The 26,393-nt window shown below is 43.5% G+C and overlaps 1 protein-coding gene across 5 annotated transcripts in view; it reads right to left on the reverse strand.

The window, feature by feature from the left end:
* The window catches only part of STIM1 (stromal interaction molecule 1), a 195,776-nt gene that overhangs the window by 152,488 nt on the left and 16,895 nt on the right, over positions 1–26,393 (reverse strand). Inside the window, exon 2 of one of the 5 annotated variants that reach the window (XM_027115573.1) lies at positions 24,471–24,633. The exons of the other annotated variants lie outside the window; for them this stretch is intronic. The gene's annotated coding sequence lies outside the window, so the exon portion shown is untranslated. The remainder of the gene's footprint in view (positions 1–24,470; positions 24,634–26,393) is intronic. 5 annotated transcript variants of the gene reach the window in all.

A 26,393-nucleotide genomic window follows, 5' to 3' on the forward strand; every position in this document is an offset into this window, starting at 1 on the left:
AGTCACACAATTTAAATCAACAACCATGATCACTGCCCTGGATCCAGCCTCATCATTTGCTACTGCAACAGTCTTCTAGCTGGCTTCCCGGCCTCTAGTTTACTCAATCCATTCCAATCCTCCTAAGCACAGGCATCAAAGAGATCTTCTAAAACACCACTCTGATAGGATTTAAGGTCTTCAGCATTCAGAATCCCTCCCAAGCACCCCCATTCCAGCATGATGAACAGCTCACCATTCCCTGAATATGCCGTGCACTTCCACACTCACAATGCCTGGAATGCATCCCAGGGCCCTCTCTGCCTGGCATACTTCTGGTCATCCTTAAAGATCCAGCCTGAACAACTCTGAAGCCTTCCCTGACTCTCTCTTGCTAAGCATTTAGACCCTCTTTCCTTTGTCTCTCAGTCTATTTTTCTATGTTCCTCTATTGTCACACTTGTGACATTATATTGAGTGTACTTTCTTATGTGCTTATCTTCTCAGTAATTTGTGGATTGCTCAAAGACAAGGATCATATCACATCTCTATATCCCAGCCCACTTGCCCAGTCTCTCAAAGTGAGCAACCAGGTTCACCATCAGTTATGACAAGGGATACTCCCCCATATCAGGAGAGCAAACTCCAATGGCAACAGGAAGTCTTAATAGGTTCAGCTTCCCCTCTTGCAAATGCTTCCAGATGCTGCTTGGACTCTGACCCCACAGGAGGTATTCCTGACCCGATTCCTGGGGCCCCTCTGCCTAGAACAGGCAGGGGATAGGAGAGTTTCCTGTAGATTAAAATTCTTTGGAAAATGATTTCTAAAATGGGCCAAGATTACAGGTACAAATGGCAACTACCAGGGCCACCTCAGGAAGTAATTTGTGAAATAACTTCAAGATCTTTCTACACCTTCAAAAGCAACTGAGATGATTACTACGACAATCTGTGGCGAGTCTTCTTGCCTTCAATGCCACCACCCCGCCTTGGAAAATTGCCCTGTACCATGCTACTTGCAATAAGTTGCTTCACTAGCCAGAAATCTATGGTGGCTTCTCACTGTATGATGTATGATGGCCTAAAACTGCATAACATGGTGATTTAGAGCAAGGATTCTGGAAAAATATCACCCAGGCATGAACCCTAACTTCATCATTTATTAACCATACGAGTTTGAGCAAGTCTCTGGGCCTCAATTTTCTCACCTTTAAAATAGGAAAATAATAGTACCTACCCTCTTAGACCTGGTATAAAGATTAAATGTACTAATAATAAGAAGTAAATAATGAAAAAAGAATTAAATAAGCTTAGCATTAAAAATGCTAACAACAGGGGACTTCCCTGGTGGCGCAGCGGTTAAGAATCCACCTGCCAATGCAGGGGACACGGGTTCGAGCCCTGGTCCGGGAAGATCCCACATGCTGCGGAGCAGCTAAGACCATGCGCCACAACTACTGAGCCTGAGCTCTAGAGCCCATGAGCCACAACTACTGAAGCCCACGCGCTTAGAGCCCGTGCTCCGCAACAAGAGAAGCCACCGCAATGAGAAGCCCGCACACTGCAATGAAGAGTAGCCCCCGCTCGCCACAACTAAAGAAAGCCCGCACGCAGCAACAAAGACCCAACGCAGCCAAAAATATACATAAATAAATAAACTGATTAATTAATTTAAAAAAATGCTAACAACAGCGCCTAGCACATGGGAAGAACTTCGTATATTATACTAAACATATTCAGGTTTCAAGTCCTCTATCTTCATAGCCTGAGACATGAACTGTTACCCTGACCCATTTCCCATTCTTCAACTGACCAGCTCCCAATCCTTTTAACTTCTGACTTCATCACTTATGATTCTTTCCCCCTACCCATAATACCAATCCCCATCTGCCCGGCCCCCACTCTGTCCTTAGCTGCGAATTCTCTCTGGCAGTGCTACCTTCAACTGCCCCGGAAATAAGCCCCCTCAGCAGAGTGCCCATAGGAGATGCCATGGCTAAGAGCAGTACAGGATACCACCTTCTTCTGAGCATTTCATGTTCACTCCTACCTGCACTCCGGTCATCTGCATAATCCAAATGCTTCCCTGAACTTCTGCAGTATAAAAACCTTACAGTTTTAGAGACTAAGTCACACCATCTCCAGGAAGCCTGCTAGACAATGTCTGCCTTCCCTCAACTACTAAAATCTTAACCTATAAAACACACTTCCATTCTCACATAATCTAATCATCTCTACTAGATTAAGTTCCTGAGGCAGTGTCTGGTTTTCCATCACTACATTCCCATTATCCTAGAACAGTGACTGGATCATAGTAAATGTTTAATAAATATTTATTGAATGTAATCAATCTAACACAACTTCTGCATCTTTAAATAAGGAAATCAAGGTTGAGAAAGTAGAAGTACCTAACTTAACTCAAAGTGAGACTGGAACCCAGAACTCCCTAAGACTGAAATATTGAATGCAATCCCCCCTACCCAACCCACTTCTTAGCCAGCTGCAATTAACAAGAGAGCAAATAGATAGTTCTCTGATTGAACTGAGTATTATTCCCTCAAAGCCGACCATTTACTTCCCCTTCCAGAAGTAGCAAACAAGGCCAACTATAGAGGCTCGATTAGCTAAACCTCCTACCATTGAGTCTGGGACATAACCAGGGACTGGTGGATTAACCAAGATTGCTAGCTTTCTATAACAACCCCCCAGTCTGTGAAAAGAAGGGAAGTCCTAGAGGTACTTTGCCAGCCAAAGGACAGTTTGCCATTCTACTTCTTCAAATCCAACTAACAGAAAATCAGTAGCCACTTTATGCTCATTTTACCTAATTGTGTCACATGGAACACTGGTATTTTATGAAATATCAATAGATGGGTTGTTGGTTTGTTTTTTGGGGGGTGGGGTGGAATTCCATGATCAAAATATGTAGAGTCATCTATACTTCAATTTTTAAAAAAATGTAGGGACTTCCCTGGCAGTCCAGTGGCTAAGACTCCATGCTTCCAAGGCAGGGAGAGTGGGTTCAATCCCTGGTCAGGGAACTAAGATCCCACATGCCATGCAGTGCAGCCAAAAAATTTTTTAAACAATAATAATAAATTTTTTTAATGTTTTTAAATGTAGAAAACCCTGCATACTTTTCCTTACCATATTAAAGACTCACAGCTTTTCCAAACTTAATCTCAAAGGTCTTTTACAGACTAATACCTATTGTCTTTTCATATGATAGTGATGTTCTAAAGAACACTTATTTTAAAAGAGTGCACTGTAAAATATATAAAGGTACTGTTACTCCACGGTTACACAAAATGGACAGGACCCTAAAGTAGAAGAGAATGCCTGGACCACTTGGACTACTAAAATTACATTACTTTCGCCAACACAATAAACTTGTGGAAAGGTTAACCTAGATTCAGATCTAAGTCTGTTTGACTTTAAAGCCTGTGTCGTCCCATCATTATATTATATTCCTTGACAGTTGTTCATTCTAAAAAATCTTTGTTGGGCTTCCCTGGTGGCGCAGTGGTTGAGAGTCCGCCTGCCGATGCAGGGGACGCGGGTTCGTGCCCCAGTCCGGGAAGATCCCACATGCCGCGGAGCAGCTGGGCGCATGAGCCATGGCCGCTGAGCCTGCGCGTCCGGAGCCTGTGCTCCGCAAAGGGAAGGGCCCCAACAGTGAGAGGTCTGCGTACCGCAAAAAAAAAAAAAAAAAAAAAAAAAAAAATCTTTGTTGAGCTGCAGATGAAATACAGCGAGGGATATGAGGAAGCATAAGATTTAGTAATCTCTGCCTTCATGGAACTCATAATTGGCTGATGCTCACAGCTGTGATAGAGGGAATAGGGAAATAGGGATAGAGGGATGGGGGGCAATGGGAGCTCAGGGGGCCCCCTAATCAATGTGGCAGGGGAAGTTGTTAGGGAAGGCTTCCCAGAGAAGTTGGTACCTCAGCTAGTCTAGCGATGAAGAACATCAGCTCAAGGGGAAAAGACCAGTTTCTACAGGAGGCCAGCTTCCAGACCATCCAGTGAAGAGACAGCAAAGAAAAGAGGGGTGTTTATCAGATATAGCATTTCTGGGGGCCAACCAGAGATGGCTTCAGGGAGCACACACAGGTTGGGTTGCTGCCAGACACAAAGTTACTTGCCAGTTGCCCTCCTGGAAACAACCGGGCAGTATTTACTTTGACAGAATCTTAGGCCTGAAAGGAATACTTTGAAATCACTTAAAGAAACCCCCACTTCCCTGATGGTAAGAGGTCCTAAGACAGCCTGGCTTCATTTGTCCCCACGAGCTGAATATGGGAGAACCACACGTTAGACAATGATAATTATAATGGTTGGCAATCAATGAGCTTATTATGTGTCAGGCAATCTGCTAAGTGCTCAAAATGGATTATCTCATCTTAATCTTCATAACAGCCCTATGAGGTGGATAAGATGATTATCTCCCTGTTAGAGATCAGGAAGTAGGCTCAGAGAGGTTAAGTAACTTGGCCAAAGTATTACTAGCAAGAGATGGCACCCAGGCAGACCAACCCCAGGGCTCATGTCCTTCATCCTTAGACTAGCTAAGGTACCAACTTCTCCAGGAAGCCTCCCTTGACAACTTCCTCTCCTACCAAAAATTAGGGGGCCCCTGGCTCCCATCGCCCCCTCCATTCCTCTCTCTACCCCTTTGTCCCCATTCCCTCTATCATAGCAGTGAGCATCACCAAATTATGAATTCCATGAAGGCAGAGATTACTAAACCTTATGCTTCCTTATATCCCTCATACCTAGCATTGCATTTGCAGCTCAATAACGATTTTTTAGAGTAAACAACTGATGATAGAAATACACAGACTTCAAGGTCAAACGGATTTAGATCTGTCCAGGCACAGCCCTTCTTAGCTATATGATCTTAGCTGTCACTTAATCACTCTGGGACTCAGAGTGGTAACATTTTTTACCATATAACTTTCTGAGAAAACTAAGCCAAGCACCTTATATAGCTCCTCGCACATAAAAGGCAGTCAATTTCATTTACCATCCTCCTCCTTTCCCCTTGTCCTACATATATTGGTAGAAAGAACACTAGTCTGGGAATCCAGAATCTAATTAGCTATAATCTTAGTTACTTCTCCTTTCTGGGCTTCAATTTCCTCATCCACAAAACAAGAACTGTTAGTTTGGAACAAATGAAATAAAATGTGCTTCAATGGTTAAAAAGCACTGCACAGATGGAAGGAATTTTTGTCATACCACCTATCTGGCTTTTAATCAGCCTTGAACCACACTGCATACAAGTGTCTTGAAGCTACAGAAGAGTGATTTCTCAGAGACCAAAATCTAAAAAAGGAGGGCATATTTGCACTGTCACTACAGGAAGGAGCCTGTCCCACTGAGGAGCTGAGGTAAGACACTGCCAAATGGCTTTGCTCCTGCAGTCCCTAACTAATTAAGGCTTCACTCCCCTGCCCTGTCTGCCTGTGACCTCTGCAAAGGCTCGAGAACACCAAGTGCTCCACAGAAGCTCTTCTCTTGGCCAGAGTGACAAGGTATTGCTGGCTAAGGATTAGCCAAAGCTTTTGCTAAAAGGTTCTTGCCCTTGGCCTTCCTCAGAACACAGCCAAAACAGGGAGCCCTCGGGCTGTCCTGAGGTTATCAGTTTAGGATTCCTAAGAGTCAGCCCTAAACACAGCTACCAGGACCCTGGGTCTGGAACATGTCAGATGTGACACAACTGAAGCCCGACCAGCCGGGCCCTCTGGACAGACTAGGGAGTCTCCTTAAGGGGTAAGGATAAGGGCCTGGTCTTCCCATTCTCAGCTAGTAGTATTTTGTCTTAGATGCTCCCAAGGCCATTTTTCAAGTTCTTCAGGCTGCATAGGCCCCAGGGACTTAGCCACTTCCTTTGCTCATTAATGCAAAACTCTCACTCTGCCCCTTAGGGCTCCCTACCCCAAACCTAGATCTAGGGTTAAACTGTCAGTCCATTCATCTCACCCTTCAAAAATTAAAACATATGGGCTCTTTTTGTTATAAGGGTTTAACCATTGGGTTGGGAAAGACTATAGGCCAAAACAACACACACGAGGAAGTAAAGAAGTTTAAAAAGTCTTACAAGTTACTTACAGTCACTGTCCCCACTTCACAGTTCCTAGTTCTTGTCATAAGAGGTGCTCTTAGAGAACAGCTACAATCCAATAGTTTTCAAAGTTTATTTTTAAACAATGTAACCCTCTTTTTCAAACGCAGTTCAAATTAAACCTAATTAGTAGTCTCAATATCTAATTAGGTCTCTAATGAAATAATGGATCTAGGTAGTAAACATCAGTGGCTCCTAAAATCATTAGACAAAAAGCTGATGGGAAATATTTTAATGAATAGATCAAGTTAACAACATCTGAACCCATTCCTCGATGTTAACATTACAAAAAGACAGAAAGTCAGATGTGGTTAAACATATTTTCAAAAAAATGAAGGAGAGAGGAAGGAAGGGAGGAAGGAAAGGAAATGATTCTTTATCTGATCCTGTATCTGATCAAGCCTTAAGATCCAACTACCAATTTATATAAAATACAGAGGATGTAGGAACATGTTAAATGCCATCACAGGGAGATAATCAGCAAAACCCAGAAACTGGGAAACTCTTCAGGACAAATGACCCAGCTTCTTCAATATAAAATTTCAAGGAAAAGAAAAGAAAGAAGGGGAAAGCTATGGATTAGATGAGACTCAAGATTTAGATCAATGAATGTGTAGACCTTCTTCAGATACTGATATGAATAAATCAACTTAAAAAAATTTTTTGAGTCATTACGAGAAATTAAACACTAACTGTTGATGATATTAAGGGATTATTGTTATATTTTTAAGCATGATAATGATATTTTGGTTATGGTTTCAAACACAGTTCTTTTAGAAATATATACCAGGGGCTTCCCTGGTGGCGCAGTGGTTGAGAACCCGCCTGCCAACGAAGGGGACATGGGTTCGATCCCTGGTCCGGAAAGATGCCACGGAGCAACTAAGCCCGTGCACCACAACTACTGAGCCCGCGTGCAGCAACTACTGAGGCCCGTGCGCCTAGAGCCCATGCTGCACTATGAGAGAAGCCACCGTGATGAGAAGCCCGCGCACTGCAACGAAGAGTAGCCCCTGCTCGCCACAACTAGAGAAAGCCCACGCACAGCAACGAAGACCCAACACAGCCAAAAATAAATAAATTAAATAAATTAATTTATTTTTTTAAAAAAGAAATATATACTAAAATGTTTGTGACTGAAATGATATGTCTGGAATTTGCTTCAAAATAATCCAAGGGGGTGGGAGGATAAAGATGAAACAAGATTGATAAAATCAGCCATGAGTAGGTAATTGTATATGGGGAGTAATGGGCACATAGGGGTTCATTATACTGCCCTCTCTCGTTTTAAATATGTTTAAAATTTTCCATAATAGAAAAGGTTTTTTTGTGGCATGGACATATATACACTACCAAATGTAAAATAGATAGCTAGTGGGAAGTAGCCGCATAGCACAGGGAGATCAGCTCGGTGCTTTGTGTCCACCTAGAGGGGTGGGATACGGAGGGTGGGAGGGAGACACAAGAGGGAGGAGATATGGGTATATATGTATATGTATAGCTGATTCACTTTGTTATACAGCAGAAACTAACACACCGTTGTAAAGCAATTATACTCCAATAAAGATGTTAAAAATAATAATAATAAGCTGCGTGTAGAGGAGTTACGGTTGTGACATATGAGAAAAGTCTAGAGCTCTTCCCATGACTCACCTCTCCCACGGCGATTCCTAGGCACTCTGAGAAGCCCTAGGACACCTAGAAACAGTTTGAAAAACACTCCTGCATTATAAGGAACACAGATACCTGAGTAAGAGAACCTGGTTTCAAATCTTGGCTCTGCTGCCTTAATAGCAGTGTGACACCTTAAAGAAGGTACCCTCTGAGCTTCGTCTTACTCTTGTGCAAATAGGACTATCTCCCAGGATAGCAATGAGGGTCAAAGAAAATAAGGGATTGAAATCGTTATATTCTCTTTTTTTAAAAAAAATATTCACTTATCATTTGGCTGCGTCGGGTCTTAGCTGCGGCCCATGGGATCTTTCGTTCCGGTGCATGGGCTTCTCTCTAGTTGTGGCACGGACCCCAGAGTGCATGTGCTCATTAGTTGCAGCATGGGGGCTCTCCGGTTGCAGCTTGTGGGCTCAGTAGTTGCAGCACACAGGCTTAGTCACCCTGTGGCATGTGGGATCTTAGTTCCCCAACCAGGGATCAAACCGGCATCCCCTGCATTGCAAGACCGATTCTTAACCACTGGACCACCAGGGAAGTACCCCCTTTTTTAAAAAAAAGAGGCACTGCTGTAGTTCTTTTTTTTTTTTAATATTTATTTATCTATCTATTTATTTAGCTGCATCAGGTCTTAGTTGCAGCGTGCAGGCTCTTCATTGCGGCACATGGGCTTCTCTCTAGTTGCGGCGCATGGGCTTAGCTGCCCCACGGCATGTGGGATCTTAGTTCCCTGAGCAGGGATCGAAGTCACGGCCCCTGCATTGGAAGGTGGAAAATCCTTTGTATTCTTAACATCTATATGTTCATTATTATTAGGACCATTAGGGAGAGAATTTGCCTTTTTTTCTTGACAGTAAAGTTACTCAACCCCCACCCCACCCTAATCTTCATGCCAATCCCTTCCAATCCTCAGCAAATACATGTAAATTCTGTTAAGACATGAGAGGAAGCAGGAAATAAGGGTCACTCAGTGGGCAACCCCTATGTGCCTGGCCAGCTTTAGTGTGTATGTGTTTGGGGGGTAGGCGGAGGACAGGTAGTGGGAAAGTGCCCTAGAGATTACTGAAAAGTTACCCTCAGACTAGGATCTAGGTCTCTAAACTACAAGTCCCAAATGAAAAAAATAAGGAAAAAGTACTTGTGATGAAGGCCAACCATTAGGGGAAAAATTTTAGTGTTAATGACAGAGTTTAGCTGCCCATTCCTGACTCAGAAATAATAGGACCTATCCTTTTTATCAGCTCTTTGATTATTTTCCTTTCACAGCTCCTCATTGTTTGAATGATTTTGTCTATAAACAAAGTACATTTATTGAGAAATGATTCAACATTCTCAGCTGTGTTTATTATCACTACTTTTTCTTTTCAGAATGCTGGTCCAGATTTTAACCAACCACATACAGTTATCAGAACTCCATAACCGTATTGTGAAATCACACACCTCTCCATCCTGGCTTTGACGCTAAATGAGCAAGAAAGTGAAAGTAAACATGTAGACATTCAAGCACTGGGCCCTGCTACCAGTTGCTTATTTTGGCTCTGTACTTGTGTCCAAGGTCATTCACTCACTGGACAGGTTTATGTCCTATGATGCCATCGACTGCCAGTCAAATCACCAATCAGCATGAGCAAACTAGTATTACCACACAGCACTGGCATAATTGAAACCAAAAGCAAAGACACTTGAATTGTATGTAAATATATAATTTTCATTAGGCTTACTGAAATACTGAAAGCAATTTAATTTATTCATTCAAAAACAAATATTTACTAAGCATCCCTGTCTAAGACCTTACTCTAGCTAGGCGCTAAGCACAAAATGAATAAGACATAGTCCACGGCCTAAAGGGACTATGAGGGAGTCACACAAATAAATTCCTTTAATCTCTAAATTTCCACAGACCACAGGGCACCAAAACTGTGCTGGAAGGAATTTTACATTTTACTCCCTTATAAATATGAACAACCTGTGAAAAGGCAACCTGCTTCAAGAAGTACCTCTCAAAAACATAGCCCTGCTCTGGAGATACAAGCTGGTCCACTACCGGAAAATCAAGAAAAGGGTTTCTGAGAGCAAGGTCTTTGTCTACAATTCAACAGATTTGTGCTAGATAAGAGATCAGCAATTTGGCCCTCAGGCCAAATCCAGCCCAACACCTGTTTTTGCAAATAAAATTGTACTGGAACACAGCCATGCATGATCATTTGCATATTGTCTATGACTGCTTTCCTGCAACAACTTGCCACTTCAACAAAAACCGTATGGCCCTAAAATATTTGCTATCTGCTACTTTACAGAAAATGTTTGCCAACCTCTATGCTAAACTCTGAAGATGCAGAAGTGTATCTGTATCTTGATCTGGGTGGTAGTTACATGGGTATACACATATGTAAAGATTCATTTTATCGCCATAACTCAATTTTTTTAATGAAATAAAGAATACTTGGTCCCTGCCCTCTAGCAACTCAAAATCTGGTAGAGGCCGTAAAAGTAAACAACTGCAGTACAATGGTGATAAGAATCATAATGAAGAGCTATACTAATTACAGTAATGGTACAAAAGAGAAAACGAAACCCTAGCCAGGAATGCAAGGCCAAGTCTTCGTAGGGAAGATAACTGAAGTATATCTTGAAGAATGAGTAGGTATATACCAGAAGGGCAGTGGTAGAGAAAGAAAAATGGAGGTGAAAGGGAGAGGTTATTCCAGGCAGAGGGGACAGCATATGCAAAGGCTCAGAACTGAAGGAAAAGGAAAAAAAAAAAAAAAAAAGGCATGCCTTTCATAAATGACAAGTAACTCACAGAAACACTTAGATAAGGTGCTAGCAGAGCAACGTCAAAAGATGAGACTGGAGCAATATGAAGGGGTCAGATCATGGAAAGACTCATATGAGGGGTGGCCACATAATTTATAGTCTAAACAGGGTCACTTCTGAGAGTAAAAGAGAACCAGAAAAATAGTTGTAAACAAAGACTACCCCAGGAAAATATCATAACCCTATAATGTGCCATATTAAAGAACTTGGACTTTGACCTACAAGATAGCACAAGTTAATAAAGGGTTTTTTACAAAAGAATACCAAGATTTATGCTTTAAAAAGGATAAATGCATAAAAGCATCTATTTATTTAATATATACACAGAGTACTTATGTGCCAAGCACTGCAAATATTACTTATTAATCCTCATAACTACCTTGTGAGATAGATACTATTATTTTCCTCATTATTCAGGTAAAAGGCGTAGGCTTATTAAGTAACTTGCCCAAAGTAGCACAGCTAATAAATGGCAGAGCCAGCATTTGAACGCAGGCACTTAGGCCCCAGAGTTTGTGCCATTCTCCTACCTATGACTCAGAGAATCCTGAGCCCCAGGTCGGTGTTAAGACCCTCTATATAGAAACCCACCACACTCTACATTTCTCCATAGCACGCAGCATATTTCTAATCATTTGTTTAAAAATCTATCTTCCTCACTACATTATAAACTCCTTAAGGACAGGGTTGAGATTATCTTGTTTACCACTGTATTCCCACAGCCTGATACATTTATTAGCTCTCAATTTAGAAATCATATTAATAATAGCTAACATTTATTGACCACTTTCTCGGTTCCAGACACTGTTTGAAGAGCTTTAAACATACTAATCAATTTAAAATAAGTTGAATAACTTGTCCAACGTCACAAAGCTAGTAAGAAGTGGAGCAAGGATTCTGGATGTAGCTCAGTGCTCTTAACTTTATGCTATACTACCTTTTTATTGAAAAAAACTATGAATTAATAAAATTAGTACCCCTGGTATACAAACAGTGCCTGCCACTCAGCAGGCATTCCAAAAATAAATGACTCAGGTGCTAAGGAAGAGACAGCCTGTAACCACATCTCCTTCCTTCCAAAGAGGCAGCCTAGCCCATATTAGGTTGAGTCCCACTTCCACCAGTTACTAGATATGTGACCTTAGATTCCTCATTTATAAAATGAGAATAACAATATCTATCTCATTGGCTGTTGTGTGGATTAAATAAGGTAAATGCAGAATTGTACCTAACACATACATACTCAATATACCTTTGTCTTTTATCATAACAATTAACAGTATTTTTATTATTTTATTTTATTTTCATTATTATTAACTGTTTGATTAGTGGTGGGTGGACTTAGCTATCACTCAGAGTTCCTGTGACTTCTCCCTAAGTCCCCTGAGACCCCCTCCATGACCCTCCCCAAGTCTTACCAAAGTTGAGTATTTTACAAGCTTAGAGCTCACGTGGGTATTGTACACAGAGTGTTTCAAGGAGCTTTAGACTTCTGGCCCAAAGCCTAGAGAGATAAAAGTCCTAAGGGTGGGGTCCCAATCCCCATTGCCTAAGCCATGACTTCCAGAAGCAAAATCAGGAAACCACTACCTCTAGCTGACCTAGATGATAATGAAGGAAACCACACTAGAAAACACGTTTAAATACAATATCCCCTTGAGCTTAAAACCTAAGTCAAATCTTAACTGCCAGGCTAGAAAGGTTGACTGAGTCCAAAAGAGAAGCCAAGAGCTTCTGCCAGTGCTGCTGGGTCTAACAGGAGGAAAGTTTTAGACTTTTGAGGTGCCATAAAACATTCTCAGCAATCGCTGTGACAAACAACTCAAAGCCTGCTGGACACCCAGTCCTATATCAGGATCAGAAGGGTAAGATCACAGAAATCATAGAATTGGGAGAAGTAGGTGGATATCCAGAGATTACCACCTGGATTGGCCCCCGCTTTCAGACTGTAATATATCTATCTATCATTAGCCTCATTTTACAGGAAGCAACTGAGGTCCAGAGACGGTAAGTGAGATACCCCAAGTCAGATATCTAAGAAGCGGCAAAAAAAAAAAAAGCACCTAGTCTCAAGGACTGACAATCTTGATGACAAGGTAAGACTCACAAAACTGTTAAAACACATTATCAGGTGGTAAGGGAGATTCCTATGAGGAGCTACAGGTATGAAAAGGAAGAACAAGAAACCAGGTACAGAAGGCCTCAGAGTAGAAGTCCCTGCTCACCACATCCCTCACAAAGTAAAAGGGTCCCTCCTTGCTTTTATGGCTCCTTTAATACCTACTACCCTGTAATATCTGTTTACCTATCTCCCCCATTCGATGGCAGTTCCTCAAGGTTATACACATTTTATTATCTTTACCTATATTATCAACACCCAGCCTAAGCATATAGCTGCACCTCCTGCTGACTTAGAAAAGACTCAGACTAGACCCACTCACACCCACAATACTAAAAATAAGGCACATGTATCCTATTAGGCATCTGCCAGGGCAAGAGGCCAGACCCTCAAGAAAGAGGCTAAGAGAAAGTTAGTTTGGCCTAGTAATTTAACCTCTTAACTGTTCATCTGTAAGATACTAATAACAATAGTCATCTCAGAAGACTGTATGAAAAAGTAAATGTCCATGAAAGCACTTAACACAGTAGCTGAACATAGCAGTCACTCAATGACTGCTAGCTCCCTTAACACAGTACTCCTGAGGGTACTGTGTTAAGCCTCAGGAGTAAGACGATGATCTTATCTGAGGCTTCTCTGATGGAACCTCAGCATCTAGCACAGCGCCCATCATAGCTGCCTGGATCCAGTAAGCACTCACTAAATAGGGAACTCCCGAGAAGACTACTGGACACGGACCACTGATGGGTCGCTTGCCAGTACAGCAAGACCAATCCATCTGCTCTGCTAACCCTGGAGACATGCAAACACAGAAGAGATCAAGTCCCTGGCCAGCAGCAGGTCTACATGTGTACAGAGCCCCTCCCATAGTAGAGCCTGGCCATTGAGGTGACCAGAAAAATATAAGAAGGATCCAGATGACTTCCTCAAAACCACCTGAGAGACCATACGGCAATGTTCCAAACTCCCTACATCTCCATTTAGGACCTGAGCTGGAATATTAAACTGAACACCCACCGTCACATTTCCTACACTCCCCACTGAGAAGGAAGGAAAGGCTCCTTCCTTTTAGCGCTGCTTGTTTAGAAAAGCTAATCTCCTGGGAAATGGCTGGGCCCATATCCTGGCAAATAGGATCTGGCAAAAGCTTGAACCCCACAAAAGCATCTCGGTCATTCCACCTTGCTGGGCTCCAGGGCTGAAAATAGCCCCAGATGAAAAACAAGCTGTGTGGACTACTTATCCAGTTTCATTGCAAAGGCAGGCCTTAAGCTGGCTGAAGAGGACAGCCCCTTACTCCTGAGCTCAGGCAGGGCTGAAAGCCTCACCTGTTTCCGGCCCTATAGCAACTGGCATAGCTCTGGCACTTCTCAGGCTTCATATTTCCAAAACAGCAATGGAACAAGTGCAGAACAGACAAGGGTCTTCTGCAGTCAGCCCAGCACTGCTTGAAGGCATGGCAGGGAAAGAGAGAGCTATTCCCGGACACAGATCCGCTATTCTTTCATAAAATCTAAGGGTAAAAAGAAAGACACCCAAAGCAGCCCACACCCAAAAAAAAGAACCATTCTATAACTCTGCTTCATCTTTTTGGCAATGACCGTAAGAGGCTTCTCTATCAAGGTCCTAACTCAATGCCCATTTAAGGGCAGATTTACCTAATCCCAAATTAGAGTCAATCAGTCTTCAGTCTTACACACCAAGTCCAACCCTGTCTATTACACACCCTGATCCACACCATTAGAGTCAACTGTTTCCAGGTCTGTCTCCCCCAACACCTTAAGCACTTCTAGAGACAGGGCCCAGGTCTCATAATGTCTGTGTCTCCAGTTTTGCCCAGCACAGGGGCATGCTTAGATTAGGAGCACAAAGGCCTGCTTGTTGTAGAGCGAAAGTGAGCAGGTACAGAAACAGGACAGGAAGTGTAAAGACAAGAACGTATCTTGCCTTACTCCCCCTGGAGTCCCCACCCAGTACATGCTGCCCTCTGGCCCTAGGCTCAGGCTCCCTCTCTTATCACCAAGCTCACAGCCATCTCTCCCTCCCTTGGCTCTGCACAATCCTATCTGAAGCATTCCCTAGATGGTTCTTGACATATTAGATGTCTGTTTCATTTCCTGGGTGTGTTTGGGATCTCCTTGAGCACAAGGCCCATGGACCAGCCACAGGGTAATCCACCAATAATTGTTTACAGAGGGAAGAAAAAGAAAATCAACTTCCCTTGAGCTTTCAATTGCTCATCTGTGAAAAGGTGAAAAGAATATCTGCACCAGCATCCCTCACCTGGTTTTACCTGGTTGCTCCCACAGGCTTAGATTATCTCTCTTTCGCCATGTCCTCAGCTGGTTCCCAGGGAATTCTCCATAAAGAATTCAGGCCAAATGGTTCAGCACCTATATTTGGCCTACAATTGTGTGATACTCAAGATGTCATCAGAACAGAGATGACAGCTCATTCTTCACATCCCACATCCCTCACACTACAAGGGGTGACTCATCTATGCCGATCCCAGCCAAAGACAGGAAAAGTTCCCTTGAACCAAAGCAGGACAATGCTGCATCCTGCACCTACCCACTGGTGAGCCCGTGCCTAAGATCATGTTCAGGTTCACGTCTCTAACCGGGAGTGGGCCCCTAAGTCCTCACTTTTGTGGGCTGAAGTCCTGGGGGAAGACTTCCAATCAGAAAAGAAAATAAATTATAACTTTCTACAGCTGTGTTAAAACCAATAGTTTTGGGGGGGTTTTAATATATTTATTTATTTATTTTTGGCCGTGTTGGGTCTTCGTTGCTGTGTGCGGGCTTTCTCTAGTTGCAGTGAGCGGGGGCTACTCTTCGTTGCAGTGCGTGGGCTTCTCATTGTCGTGGCTTCTCTTGTTGCGGAGCACGGGCCCTAGGCGCGCAGGCTTCAGTAGTTGTGGCATGTGGGCTCAGTAGTTGTAGCTTGCGGGCTCTAGAGCTCAGGCTCAGTAGTTGTGGTGCAGACGCTTAGTTGCTCCGCGGCATGTGGGATCTTTGCGGACCAGGGATCAAACCCGTGTCCCCTGCATCGGCAGGCGGATGTTTAACCACTGCGCCACCAGGGAAGCCCAAAACCAATAGTTTTTAGCAGACCCAAATTATCTTTGTTTTTATTTAGGTACAATTCACCCATTTAAAGTACACAGTTCAATGGTTTTCAGTATACTCATGAAGTTGTGCAGCCATCACCACAATCTAATTTCAGAACATTTTTATCACCCCCAAAAGAAACCCCATAACCATTAGCAGTCACTCCCCATTATGCCCACCCTCTAGCTCATGATAACCACTAATCTGTTTTCTTTCTCTATAGATTTGCCTATTCTGGGCATTTCATGTAAATAGAATCATGTAATATGTGGCCTTTCCACCTAGAGTAATGTTTTCAAGGTTCATCCACGTTGTAGCATGTATCTGTACTTCATTCCATTTTATGGCTGAAAAATATTCAATATATGGGTATATCACATTTTGTTTATTTATTCCTCAGTTTATGAACATCTGGGTTGTCTCCACTTTTTCGCTATTATGAATAATGCTACTGTGAACACTCGTGTGCAAGTTTTTCTATGAAAGTGTTTTCAATTCTCATGAGTATATACCTATAAGGGGAATTGCTAGGTCACATGGTAACTCTATGTTTAACTTAGAGGTGAAATTACCTTTTAAAACACTTTAACTCACTCCTCTGCCTTCCTCTCTGTCAAGACTTTCCATGGTCAGCCCCACTCTCCAACACACCTAAAGAAGCCCAGTGGCTACCATCTTAGCTAGTGGCTACTATATTGGACAGCACAGATATAGAACATTCCCATCATTACAGAAAGTTCTATTGGACAGTGCTGATCTAGAAGAATAAGATAATTAGAACAATTATAGCTAACATTTAATGGATGTTTACAATGGGTCAGACACTGCACCAAGACCTGTACAGGGATTATCTCTTTTAATCATCATAACAACCTCATGTAAGTATATTCCCATTTTATAGATGGGAAAATCAAGGCTTTTAGGAGTTAAATAACTTGCCTAAAGTCACACAGCTAGTAAATAGAGCCATGATTTAAACCCACAAAATCTGACTCCAAAGTCTGTCTTTTTAACCACTATATTACACACAAATGATTATAATAAGGCAAGATGTGCTAATGGCACAAATGAAGTCCAGAAAAAGAGCTAAGGGACTTCAAAAGAGTAGAAGTCATATCAGGATATTAAAAAAAAAAAATGACTTCATTAAAGAAGCATGAAAAAGAACCGCTAATCTAACCTATTCATCCTATACTCTAGGCCCCTTCAAGCACCATCTCCTTCAGAAAGTCTTCTTGGATTACTCCAGTCCACACTATTCTCTTCTTCTATGTTTCACATTTATTTAACCGCTCTCTAACTAGTTAAGAAATTATCTGATTTGTAAGTTCCCCAAAGACAAGACTAGAGGACATGTTTTAGTCTCTTCTACGGCCCAAGTGCAGCAAAAGCAGAACTCAGAGCAAGAGGTTCAATCTAAATGTTTCTGGAGGACTGCTGACTATTATTACTCCCTTTGGTTGGATTCAGACATAGCAGGAAACAAGGCCAAAATGAGAGAGAGCAAGAGCAAGAGACAGAGACAGAGAGAGAGAATGCGAGCACCGCACAGGAGAGTAGAGAAATCACATTCTTCCTCCTGGAGGCTGAGCTAAATAGGCTCCAAATTCCCCAGGCTATTCCCTTTGACCAATTTACACAGAGCTTCACTTGGAGCATGGGTTTCGCTCTCAGCCCCTGAATCAGGGCTGCATCAGTCACTGTTCTGAATAAGGTGTCACGCAGTTTCTAGTGTAAACCAGTTCCTTGGTCTTCAAGGTGCTGAAAACATCTGGCTGGCTCCCACACTACTCACTCATCCTCTTGACTTCGGAAAGGAAGAGCCAAACATCATGCTATCACCATTTAAGAAAGCACTTTCGGGGGCTTCCCTGGTGGCGCAGTGGTTGAGAGTCCGCCTGCCGATGCAGGGGACACGGGTTCGTGCTCCGATCCAGGAGGATCCCACATGCCGCTCGCGGCTAGGCCCGTGAGCCATGGCCACTGAGCCTGTGCGTCCGGAGCCTGTGTTCTGCAATGGGAGAGGCCACAACAGTGAGAGGCCCGTGTACTGCAAAAAAAAAAAAAAAAAAAAGAAGCTACGAATATTAGCTTCATTCTACATGCTAGATGCTGCAACATGGGTGGACCTCCAAAATATTAGCGTAAGTAGAAGAAGCCAAACATAAAAAGTCACAAATATGATTCCATTCACATGAAATATCTAGAATAGGTAAATCCACAGAGACAGAATGAAGATTGGTGGCTGCAAGGGAAGGGGAGAGGGGGAAATGGGAGCAACTGCTTAATGGGTATGGGTTTCCTTTGGGGTAATGAACATGGTTCGGAACCAGATAGAGAGGGTGATTATAAAACACTGTGAATGTACTAAATACCACTGAATTATGTATGTGAATGGTTAATTTTGTTATGTTATGTGAATTTCACCTCGATTTTAAGAAAAAGATAAATGGCTCATGGCATCATATTCTAAAAGGAAAAACTCAGAAGCAAGTGTTTCCATATCCAACTGCTCCTTCCTGCCCTTCCAGGATGCTTGCCCTCCCATCCTGCAGACATTCAAACCTGCCATTTTAGCAATGAGTTATGTTCCCTTGTTCTCATTTTCTAGTCATTCCCTGTGTCAAGCCGTCTAAAGTCCCCAGTGAGAAAGCAAGCTTCCTTTTTTTTTAATATAAATTTATTTATTTTTAGCTGTGTTGAGTCTTTGTTGCTGCGCATGGGCTTTCTCTAGTTGCGGCGAGCGGGGGCTACTCTTCGTTGTGGTGCGCAGGCTTCTCATTGCAGAGGCTTCTCCTGTTGCAGAGCACGGGCTCTAGGCGCACGGGCTTCAGTAGCTGTGGCGCACGGGCTCAGTAGTGTGGCTCGTGGGCTCTAGAGGGCAGGCTCAGTAGTTGTGGTGCACCGGCTTAGTTGCTCTGCAGCATGTGGGATCATCCCGGACCAGGGATCAAACCCGTGTCCCCTGCATTGGCAGGTGGATTCTTTTTTTTTTTTTTTTTTTTTTGTGGTACGCGGGCCTCTCACTGTTGTGGCCTCTCCCATTGCGGAGCACAGGCTCCGGACGCGCAGGCTCAGTGGCCATGGCTCAGGAGCCCAGCCGCTCCGCGGTATGTGGGATCTTCCCGGACAAGGGCACGAACCCGCGTCCCCTGCATCGGCAGGCGGTCTCTCAACCACTGCGCCACCAGGGAAGCCCGGCAGGTGGATTCTTAACCACTGTGCCACCAGGGAAGTCCCAAGCTTCCTTTTAAATAGGGTCCACGTGTACTTGTTCTGTTTCCCCTACAGCACAGACCAGGTCATGGGTGGAGAGCAGGGGGAAAGGGTCTGAATGACCTCTCTTGAAGCAGCAGTTTGGAGCGGTGCTATCTCTGAGAAGGGAGCTAGAGGCTGGGTGGCCAGGGAGACCAAAGATACAATCATCACACAATGGTATGAATTTGTTTTATTCTCTTTGGCGTGGGGCGGGGTTCAAGAAGAATAGAGAAGTATTTAACAAACAACTTTGTAGCAATATCTGGTTTCAGAAATAACAAAAATCTCTCAGTAACAACTGGGTTCTTGACTTTTCCAAAGCAACAATTCTAATGCCAAAGTCTTTCAAAAAAGCAACAAAGATTTTACTCCCAAAGTTTGACCCTGAAGCCATCCCCCAGCTGTCCACAAGCTGTTTTCATTGCCCTCAGGAGGCATTGGAGACCCAGAGGCTGCAGACTCCGGGCACAGCATTCAAGCTCAGCCCTATCAGCCAAAAGGCTCCAGCGTAGCAGGCATGCCATCACTGAAGCCTGGAACTCAAGCCATAACGAGTAACCTGCAAGGGTCACAGGCACATCTTCCCCAGGCTCCTCATGCTTTATATTTATAGTAATATTGACAATAAAAACCACCAACAAATACTTCCTTTTTTAAGGGCCATTATGTGGCCTTTAAATACATTCTCACAACAGCCCTAAGGCTCATACAGATTAATAATTTGCCCAGGGTCATGAGGCTAATAAACAATGGCAAAGTCAGATTTTAAGCTCTGGTCTGCATGCTTCCAAAGTTTATGCCATTGCCACAACACAAAACTGGCCAGCACCACACATCCTGCCCCAACTATTTCCTGGTTGTCCATGAGAAAATGCTCTGACCACTCAAAATAAAAATGCTTCTTGGGCTTCCCTGGTGGCGCAGTGGTTGAGAGTCCGCCTGCCGATGCAGGGGACACAGGTTCGTGCCCCGGTCCGGGAAGATCCCACATGCCACGGAGCGGCTGGGCCCGTGAGCTATGGCTGCTGAGCCTGTGCGTCCGGAGCCTGTGCTCTGCAACGGGAGAGGCCACAACAGTGAGAGACCCTCGTACCGCAAAAAAAAAAAATGCTTCTCAGTTTAACATAATCCTAGTAGATCAAGGACAGAACCTCTCTCAGGCAGTAGCAACCCAGAGCACTGACACCACTGAGAAGTACCTGAGATTGCTATCCGGGCTACTCCACCAATCCCCAGGTCACCAATCAAGCCTGCTGAAAACCCAAACATAGCTGTTCTGCCTTGAAGGTAGGAGGAGAAATGCCAGAGAGAAACACAAATGTGGAAGGCATGGCAAAGAAAACACCAAGCCAGAAACCTGAGACCTAGTCTCAGTTCTGCCCCTAATTAGTTATACGACCTTGGGAAGTCACCTGCCTTCTTTGCACTTGTGTTTTCTGCTATAATATGGAAATAACAATTCCCTCCCATCATATTTCACAGGTTTACTGTGGACATGACAAGCAAAAAGACAGGTCTTGAATAGGAGAATGCTTTGAAAAGTGTGAAGCACAGATTAATGAGGGGCCATTATGATATGACTACCACAAGCTGGCTGGAGAGAAGATTAATGCCCATGAAACAATTAGAAGGTGAAACAGTAGTGAATTAGGTGCCAAGTTATATGGCACAGACTGAGAAGATTATACTCTGGATAGGGGTGTTCTCAGGGATTAGTCAGAGAAACTGCATAGAAAAGAACAGACAGGATTGAAGAGGGATGGAGAGCAATAGTGGCAGCAAAAGTATGTAGCCAGGGAAAAGAGTGGTGAAGAAGCAAGAGAGGAACAGAGCTGGATCATACGCTGTGTGTTGGGAGCTCTGGGAGGCCACAATGGGAGGTAGGGTAAGGCCAGACTGTGGAGAGGAGACAGTCAGGCCAAGGAGCTGGGGCAGGATGCAGTCAGCAACAGGGGACAATGGGGGAGAGCAGAGCTGGATTTCACAGCAAACATTTATTGAGGACTAATAATGCGGTAGGCGCTATCTCAGATTATAAGGATACAGAGATGGAACAAGACATGAAACTTGAGCTCGTGACTCTGTGTCTGAATCCTACTCTACCAGCTTCAGTGACGTGTACATCAAAGAACAAGCTTCACAATCACAGAATTCTGGATTCAAGTCCTTGTGCCACCATTGCTAGATGAGTGACCTTCATCAAGTAACCAAAGCTCTCTAATTCCCAGTTTCCTTATTTGCAATGCAGAAGTAATAATAATCTTTCATAGGATGGTGGTGAGTACTAGATATAAAGCACTTAAAAAAAGAAACTTGGTATGCGCCTTCTCGACATACAACAGATGATAACTATTATTATCGTTCACTAGCTTTGTGACCTTGGGAAAGTTGCTTAACTTCTCTGGGCTTCAGTTTCATCATCTGTAAACTTCACAAGGTTGTTGTAAATATTAAAGGAAATAATTGGTCTAAAGCACCTAGCATAACAACAGCTCAGCAAAATTCCTTCTCTTCCCTCTGTCTCCTTTCCTCAAGCCTATATTTGAGATCTTCCTTGTAGCAATGCTTGGCTCCCAAAGGAGGGCACTGAGGACACAGCCAGAGCACCTACTGTCTCTACTTCTAGAAGACACTAGGTCCACTTAACCCCTAAACTAACCCTAACTTACCCAGTGCCTGACTACCCCCATCTAGGAACATGTTCTTTAGCTGCTTCTGGCCAAGTGGCTTCAATTCAACTGTCTGATGGCCAGACAATTCCTCCCTGCTTACTCATCCTCCAAGAAACTAAACCAGAAGAGAAAGCTCTGAAGTCTAAATGTTGATAAAAGAAAGGAGAGTGGTATTATGTCCAGTGTCTTAAGACCACAGGATAGAAAGGAGAGGCACTGAGCACACTTGCTGAAGGGCAAATATATCCCACTGGTCTTGTGCACATATGACAAGGGCAGGCAAACCTGCTGCCACTTCCAACAGTTTCAGGAATGTCTCAGAAAAAGGCCCTCAGCCTGCTGGAGTCACCCAGGCATGAGGGAAAATTAGGTTTTCACTAGCAAAGGTCAACTCATAAATACCTGATTAACTCATGCAAACATGCTCTGCTCCATGTGCTGTGAGAATTTACAACTGATCCGGAGCAGAAGTCAAGCTGAGGACACCTTTCAAAGCTATAACTAACAATAACTGGTGTAAGGGGAGGCAGTGATGGCTGGCTATGAAAGCCTAATCCAAATCAGGTGAGTCCAGACTCTCCAGGGGAAGCTGCTCTTTCTGGGAACAACCTCTGCACAAACCTGCAGGGCAAACATTACCTTGCCTTGAAAGACAAGAGCCAGACCCTCCCACCAAGACCCCGGGAAACACAGAGGCAAAGCATATATATTCCAACACTCCTGCTCAATCCCAGGGACTTCTGTTTGTGAGGAAATAATACCAATAATTCTAATCTCACACATTAGAAAGACGTGGTCAGATCAAACCTGTGAAGCCATTGGCTAGGCTCCCCAAGCAGATCTGCTTTGTCCTCGGTGCTTCCATCCCACTTTGCAAACCAGGAAGGGAAAACAAAAGGAACCATCTTTCATTGAGCACTTACTAGGACTTGTACAAAAGTTTTAAAACCTTTACTTTAAAAAAAAATCCCCCCAATTATTCTCTGTAATAGCTAATCCTAGTCCCATTTTATAAATGAGGTAACTGAGCATCAGAGAGATTAAGCAGCTTGCTCAGGAAAGGGGCTGGTGAAGGGCAGAGCCCAAATATGAACCCAGTCTGTCTGATTCCAAAACTTAGCCTTTCTTTCCACAAATATTTATCAAGAGTCTACCATGTGCCAAGTACTGCTCTTGGGTGAAAACACAGCAGTGTAAAAGACAGACAAAAACTCCTGTCTTTATGGAGCTTTCATTCCTAAATCAAGAACCCTCCATACTTAGCATACCATACATTTAATAGGTAGACATCTGTATTTCTTTCTCCTCCACCCGACAGGACTCAACAGATACAGAATGAAGGGATGAATGTGGCTCTTTCTCTCACCTCACAGGAATTCCTCTCAGCTGCTGCCCAAACAGCATTCAACGGTTTACTCATCAACTTAGCATTCTTCTTCCCACCTATGTCATAGGTTTAAGCCACATCTTTTTCTTGTTACTGTTTTGGCTGTGCCAGGCAGCACTCAGGATCTTAGTTCCCGGACCACCAGGGATCAAACCCATACCCCCTGCATTGGGAGTGCAGGGTCTTAACCACTGGACTACCAGGGAAGTCCCTAAGGCATATCTTAAACCAAAAGCCTCCTGCAGTGCTAGCAAATTGGCTCCAGTCACCCACTGAGTATGACAACAATAGTATTTCAGAGTTTACAAAACACTTTACATACATTGTCTTATTTAATCCTCATAAAATTAAACAGGGTAGGTATTGCTTTCATTTAACATGGAAACAGACACCCAGAAAGGTAGTTACTAGTTGCTTCTGTCCTTAGACACAAATGAGTAGTTGGAACTACACAGTTCTAGTCCCAGAATGCTTTCTTCTCCCCTTCGCCTAAGGACATCTCCTAATCTATTGCTAATACTGGAGAAGGCAAAACGGTATCATGTCACTATCTAGATCATTCTGCTGATTATGCTATTCCAGATTTCCCATTGTATCCAAACAGAACAAACAAACAAAAAACACTGTGTTTCAGCCTACCTATTTTGGAATTTATTTTGATTGTCAATTGTTAACAAAATATTGTTAATATTTTATTATTTTCCCTGTTAAAGGTCTTTTAACTGTATTTTGTTATGTTCTAATTTGCCATTTATTCCCAAAGGAACAAACTTTTGATGTTAAACACTAAACATATATGCTATATGCATAGAAAAAGGCATGAAAATACTTTTATAATTTTTTTCAAGTCAGTGAGAAAGATAATTCAACTTTTAAAAATGCCTTCACAGGCTTGCCTTCTTCAGGAAAGCCTTTATCCTGTGAAGTGAGGCACACCAGTAGGCAGAGGCTGCAGAAAACATAAGACCCAAATGCAGGGTTAATAACTTAGCATGCTCTTTGCAAAAATAACCCAAGTACCCACAGTCAGCAGGAATATTCCAGCAACCAAGGCCAGGCCGAGGGCTTTGTCATAGTACTTTACTCCAGGTGGCACTGATCTGACTCTTAATCAAAGGGAGACTACGAGAAAGAAACTGTAAAGCCAGATGCCAAGGAAAATGACCTGAGGGAAAAGATGCCTGCTCCTTGGGAACCCAAAAGGCATGCTGCCTAGAAGGCCCTACTGCCTCGAGAACAACAAAGCACACTCCCGCAAACCAAGAAGACCCAGGCCTGGCTTCGTGCAGGGAACTAGCCGAGACTATGCCCAAAACCTCTCTCCTTACCAGTCTGTCATGATGCCTGAAGTTTCAACACTACAGCTTCCTTTGGGTCTTCGGAGAACACATCCTGAGGGCCACAGCTTGCAGGAGTGGGAGCAGCCAAATGAGGGAGGTAGATCCATGCCTCATTGGATATCAGCCAGAATAGAGGGAAGGGCAGAGTGCTCTGGAAAGGCAGGTCAAGAAAATAATTCTGGCTGTAGGAACTGGAGGCAGGAAATTTGCTCAGCTTAGAAAGATATGAGGATAGGAAAGTGTTTGTGCTGCCTTAGGAAGGTAACCAGAGGCTTTGGGAGAGACCTGGATTTGAATTCTGGTTCAGTTGCTTACAGGCTGTAATGACTATCAGGCAAATTATTTTCCTTTTATGAGTATTTTCTCATCTATAAATTGGGCATTATGAAAAGATGTGGCCATATCTCAAAAGACAGCTGTGTGAAACACTAGCCCTGACCTGGCACATGGCAGGACTTAATAAATATCCCTTTTTCTGGAACAGGAACACACATCAGGGAAGGATACCCCAGGGCAATGGAAATTACTTGCCAGCTGACAGAGCAAAGCCACTTGCGAGCTAATAGAACAGACAATCGACCTGAAAGGGCACCTTGGGAGTCTGGAGAGTACCAAATCCAGGCATATGTGGATGCAGGGCTCAGCCTACATCTCTCTCCACCATGAAATGTGTAGCCGCCCATTCTGGACAGAAATTATTACATCATCATGCATTTAGTTAGATGTGGAAATGGAAACCCACTCCTCAGTTCCCCAGGAAAGACCGCCCCATGCCAACTTCTGGTACTCCAGGAGTCTGAAGCAGGACCTAGTACAAGGAAAGTATTGAGTCCAGCTGCCAACATTTTAATTAGTCCAACCTGAAAAGTCTATAACCACAGGAGATTACAAGGAGCCCCCAGGGAAAGCCTCTGCCCTTCACTCAGTTCAGCCAATTAGATCTGTTCAAGTGCCCTAATTTTTATCACTGAATTCCTGGGGGAATCAGGCTTCACCAAGCTCTGACTTCTGGCTGAGAGTACAGGTACCTGCTCAGCTCAGGAAGAGAAGTTGGGTGTGGGTTACAAGAAAGGCAGCATCAAGTATGCCCTGAAGCCCTGACACCCTTCCTGCATCAGTAAACTAAGAATTGCCCTCTTGCCAGCCTCCATCCCCCACCCCAGTGTCCTACTGTGACCTATTCCCCCAGTGGATATACCCTAACCTAATCCGCACTAGCAAAGGCTAGTTTTTTGGGGGGGTTTTTTTTTGTCTTTTTAACATCTTTATTGGAGTATAATTGCTTTACAATGGTGTGTTAGTTTCTGCTTTATAACAAAGTGAATCAGTTATACATACACATATGTTCCCATATCTCTTCCCTCTTGAGACTCCCTCCCTCCCACCCTCCCCATCCCACCCCTCTAAGTGGTCACAAAGCACCAAGCTGATCTCCCTGTGCTATGCGGCTGCTTCCCACTAGCTATCTATTTCACGTTTGGTAGTGTATATATGTCTATGCCACTCTCTTACTTTGTCACAGCTTACCCTTCTCCCTCCCCATATCCTCAAGTCCATGCTCTAGTAGGTCTGTGTCTTTATTCCCGTCTTACCCCTAGGTTCTTATCTAGAAACAATAAATGCTGGAGAGAGTGTGGAGAAAAGGGAACACTCTTGCACTGTTGGTGGGAATGTAAATTGATACAGCCACTGTGGAGAACAGTATGGAGGTTCCTTAAAAACTTACATATAGAACTACCATATGACCCATACCACTAGTGGGCATATACCCTGAGAAAACCATAATTCAAAAAGAGTCATGTACCAAAATGTTCACTGCAGCTCTATTTACAATAGCCAGGACAAGGAAGCAACATAAGTGTCCATCAACAGATGAATGGATAAAGAAGATGTGGCACATATATACAATGT

The sequence above is a fragment of the Aethalodelphis obliquidens genome, unplaced genomic scaffold (genome assembly GCF_003676395.1).
Source record: "Aethalodelphis obliquidens isolate GAN/ISIS:26980383/991018 unplaced genomic scaffold, ASM367639v1 scaffold14, whole genome shotgun sequence".
In the NCBI taxonomy this organism is placed as follows: domain Eukaryota; kingdom Metazoa; phylum Chordata; class Mammalia; order Artiodactyla; family Delphinidae; genus Aethalodelphis; species Aethalodelphis obliquidens.